Source organism: Oryctolagus cuniculus, chromosome 4 (assembly GCF_964237555.1).
Source record: "Oryctolagus cuniculus chromosome 4, mOryCun1.1, whole genome shotgun sequence".
NCBI lineage: Eukaryota > Metazoa > Chordata > Mammalia > Lagomorpha > Leporidae > Oryctolagus > Oryctolagus cuniculus.
This window is the reverse complement of record NC_091435.1, coordinates 26,346,917-26,351,790: the sequence shown is the minus strand read 5'-3', so window position 1 is coordinate 26,351,790 and position 4,874 is coordinate 26,346,917. Positions and strand designations below refer to the sequence as shown.

Here is a 4,874-nt window from a genome sequence, read left to right as displayed (position 1 = left end):
TCAGAACCATAGCGCTTCACAAATTTAAGCCAGATTTTTTACCATATATAAATAAACACCAAAATGAAATATCTCACTCTGGTTAGAATGAGAGTTATCAAAAAGACTAAAAGTAACACATACTGGCAATGATGTAGAGAAAAGAGAATCCAAATACAATATTTTTTTAAATTCGACAGATAGAGTTAGATAGTGAGAGAGAGAGAGAGAGAGAGAGAGAGTCTTCCTTCCATTGGTTCACTCCCCTAATGGCCACTACGGCCAGCGCTGCACCGATCCAAAGCCAGGAGCTGGGTGCTTCCTCCCAGTCTCCCATGAGGATGCAGGGGCTGAAGCACTTGGCCATCCTCTGCTGCCCTCCAGGGCCACAGCAGAGAACTGGACTGGAAGAGGAACAACAAGGACTAGTACCCAGCACCCCAACCGGGACTAGAACACAGGGTGCTGGAGCCGCAGGTGGAGGATTAGCCTAGTGAGCCATGGCGCTGGCCCCAATACAATATTACTAGTGAAGTACAAATATTATGGAAAATGTTAAAGTGGCTCTTCAACCAACTAAAAATAGACCTATTATATGACCCAGCTATCCCACATCTAGATACACGTCTGAAGTAACTGAACTGATAAGAACAGATACTACACTTGATCTTAGCCAAAAGGCTGAGAAGCGATTGAAGCAATTGAACTGATACCAGTTCTTCTCAAATTATTCTGAAAAATTGAGAGGGAAACGTCTTAAACACATTCTAATATGGCCTTGATTCTAAAACTAGACAAGATCACAAAAAAATAGGAAAAACTATGAGCAAATATCCCTAATGAATAAAAAGTAAAAATTCACAAACAAATGCTACTAAATAAAACCCAAAAGTACATCAAGAAAAGATTTGTTCTGATCAAATATGATTTATGCTTGGGATATAGGGATGGTTTGACATACACAAATAAATACACAAAGTACATCACATCTATAGAATAAAGCATAACATTCCTATGACCATCCATACTTGATAAAATCCTTGAACAAATACTTGATGAAAACCTTGAGCAATTAGGTATAGAATGAACAGAACCCAACATGATAAATTAATTCAGTAAAATTGCAGAATACAAAAGGAACAGACAAAAACAGTAGCACTTTTATACACCTGTAAGAAGTTTGCTGAGATAGAATTTGACAGTTATCCCATTCCCAATAGCTACAAATAGTAAAACACCTTGGAATAAATTGAACCAAGAATGAAAAAGACCTTTAGGATTAAAATGACGAAACACCAGTGAAAGATATTGAATAAGATACAAATTTTAAAAAGGAAACATCTCCCATATTTATGGATTGGAAAAATTCATATGTAAAAATTTCAATATTACCCAAATTAGTTTATGGATTCAATGCATTTCACATAAAATATCAATATTCTTCAGACAACTAGAACAAGCAATTCCAATAATCATGTGGAAAAACAAAATGCACCAAGTAGACAAAGAAGTCTTGAGAACAAAATTCAGATTTTAAGACATGATAGAGAGCTGTTGTAACCAAAATATCAACTTTCAAATATCATACATAGATTGTTTACCAGCAGTACCATGCTTTTCTGTACTTTTTCATGAACCACTATCTTCAAGGTGATTGCCAATATGACAGAATTTCCTTGTGTAGGATTGGATTGTACAGTCTATTGGCTAAAAGTAAAAACACTAATAATTTTGAAATTTGACCACTTGAATTCAAAAACCAGTTTCAGCTTTGATTATCTTGTTGCTCTAGGAAAATCTTATATTTCTCTGTAAATTGATTTTTCTCATTGAAATCTTGGGAAAAGAACAGTTCAAGAATTTACTTAATTTGATGCAGATTTGTTAAAACATTTGAATTAGCCCATTATCACCTGACCATTCACCTTACATTCTCAAATTCCTAAAGTTTTCAAATTAACTATGAAAAAGAATGGCTAAGAGCCTTTTCATGTATTCTTTCTTAATATTAGAATATGTGCTATGTTTATTTTTAAGGAATAATTTTGGTGCCATCATAAAAACTGTTACAATATTTAAAATACGACTTCAGCCAGTGCTGTGGCACAAGAGGTTATGTAGGCTACCTGTGATACTGACATCCCATATGGGCACTGGTTCAAGTCCTTTCTGTTCTACTTCTGATCCAGCTCCCTGCTAATACACCTGGGAAAGCAACAGAAGATGGCCCAATTCCTCCAGAACCTGTGTCCAATGGGGCACCCAGATGGAATTCCAGGCTCCTGGCTTTGGCTTGGCCCAACTCAGTTTATTGTGGCCATTTGAGGAGTGAACCAGTAAGGGGAAAATTTCTCTGTCTCTGCCTCTGTCTTTGTAACTCTGCCTTTCAAATAAATAAATAACTATTTAGAATTATGACTATTATTCCCTTATTCAGTATTTTTTTTTTAGGAATTAGGGTTTTCTTTCAAATTTCAATGGGTATGATTTTCATCAGGCCAGTGAGTTTTAAGCAATATAGTTAGACCTGACTTTGTGTGATTTGTTAACTGTTTATAGCCTTTGCCTATATTCCTGTGGAACAGTGATCATTCTATTTTTACTTGTTGAACATTGTGGTTAGTGGTGCACTAAGCTTGTGATTATAAAGTAAAATGAAAGTATGTTATTTCAAAAATTAAAGGAAAATGAAAGAAATGAAGGATGGGTATCCAGGTGGAGAAGTATGGTTATCTTAGAACTATGTTTATGAAATAGATGAAATCTATTCTATTTACATCAATAAAAACTTAAAAATTAAAAAGGAAAAGTGAGAAAAGTATAGATAAATAACTAAAGTTGTGTTTGTTAACTCTTGTTTAAACAAGGATACTCTTGTTTAGAAGTTTAGAATTTGGCCGGCGCCGTGGCTCAATAGGCTAATCCTCCACCTTGCGGCGCCGGCACACCGGGTTCTAGTCCCGGTCAGGGCGCCGGATTCTGTCCCAGTTGCCCCTCTTCCAGGCCAGCTCTCTGCTATGGCCAGGGAGTGCAGTGGAGGATGGCCCAGGTGCTTGGGCCCTGCACCCCATGGGAGACCAGGAAAAGCACCTGGATCCTGGCTCCTGCCATCGGATCAGCGCGGTGCGCCGGCTGCAGCGGCGGCCATTGGAGGGTGAACCAACGGCAAAGGAAGACCTTTCTCTCTGTCTCTCTCTCTCACTGTCCACTCTGCCTGTCAAAAAAAAAAAAAAAAAAAAAAAAAAAAAGAAGTTTAGAATTTAGCTTTTCTCAATGAAGACTGTCCAAAATATCTCTCTACATTTTAGTAGTATGGAAGCTTTAGAAGTAAATATTACAGGAAACTATTTCTTCTTTAGGGAATCCTTGCCTGTATCTTGTATAATGTGATTACTTCAGCGGTGAATGATTATGTCTTCCCCAAATTTATTTGTATATCCAAAGCTAATTCCCAATATGTTGGTACAGTGCGACTTAGGAGGTGAATAGGTCCTCTTTGGAAATAATGTCCTTATTATAGTTGCCTGATAGAGCTCCTTTGCTCTGTTCACCATGTGAGAATCCAGCATAATACCGGCCATCTATGAACCAGAAAGAAGAATCTTACCAGACATATAATATTATGGAGGCTTGGTGTTGGACTTTCCAGCCTTCAAAACTGTAAGAAATGATTTTTGTTGTTTATATGCCACCAAATCTAAGGCTAACCAACATTATGGAGTGAATGATCTGTATAGAGTAGTACGCAGCACCTCTGTATTTGGTTAATGGTAGAAGTAGATATTTGCTCATGTTTTGCAACATGAATTTCTCATATATTAGAACTTTAACAAAGAATTTTTGTATTAATATCTGACGTGATTCTCACATTTGTGACTCCACATATCATAGCTCTATGAATGTTAGACAAATAGAAATATTTGGGCATTATTGTTGTAAACCAAAGAAGTAACATAAATAATTACTAAGACCTTATAGGTAAGCAGAGAACTTTCATATTAATCATATCATTTGCTCATATAAAAACTAACAAAATTATATAAATGAGTCGAAATTTCCATGACCCAGCATAATAATAACCTGGTTATTAAAAGTGCTGAGTTAAGAACTCCTGTACTTTGAAAATTAGTCCAATTATTTTTGCTATCCTCTAACTGGAAAAACTTGCATTCACAATAAAAAATTAAAGGAAGAAAGGGAGATTCTCTGGAGACAATGTGATTCTTAGAACATATATCAAGAAAATCTCTAAGATAAATATATAAATGATATTCTGGTTGACAGAATATGTGGTGTTGCAAAATATAATTTGAGTATTTAATTTGCCATTCCTTTTGGAGAACATCTATTTTATTAATGTAAAATATGAATATTTTATTAGCAAAGTTGGAAATATTTGTCATATTTTCATTTGAAGCAGTTGGCTTTTTTTTAAGATTTATTTTTTTTTTATTTGAAAGAGTTAAAGAGGCAGAGGCAGAGAGAGAGAGAAAGAGGTCTTCTATCTATTGGTTCACGCCCCAAATGGCCGGAACGGCCAGGGCTAGGCCTGAGCAAAGCCAGAAGTCAGAAGCTTCTTCTGGGTTTCCCATGTGGGTGGCAGGTGCCCAAACAGGTGGGTCATCTGCTCCTGCTTTTCCTAGCCATTAACTGGAATGGAGCTGGACCAGCTTTAACACAAATGGGTGTCAATATGGGACGCTGGTGTCACAGGTGGCGGCTTAACTGGCTAAGCCACAATGCAGGCCCTGAGGTTTGTCCTTGGTCTTCTAAGATGGGTTTTTCCTACAACTAAATATAATGACAGACAGATGCATAGATTTACACACACGCACACACGCACACAATCCATGGTGGTAACACATCACAACAGTTTCCATTCTATCATTGATTAA

At 36.7% G+C, this 4,874-nt stretch overlaps 1 pseudogene; it reads right to left on the bottom strand.

The window, feature by feature from the left end:
• Positions 1-463: 463 nt before the first annotated feature.
• LOC127483115 (U2 spliceosomal RNA) lies at positions 464-672 on the bottom strand (annotated as a pseudogene).
• Between the last annotated feature and the right edge of the window lie 4,202 nt (positions 673-4,874).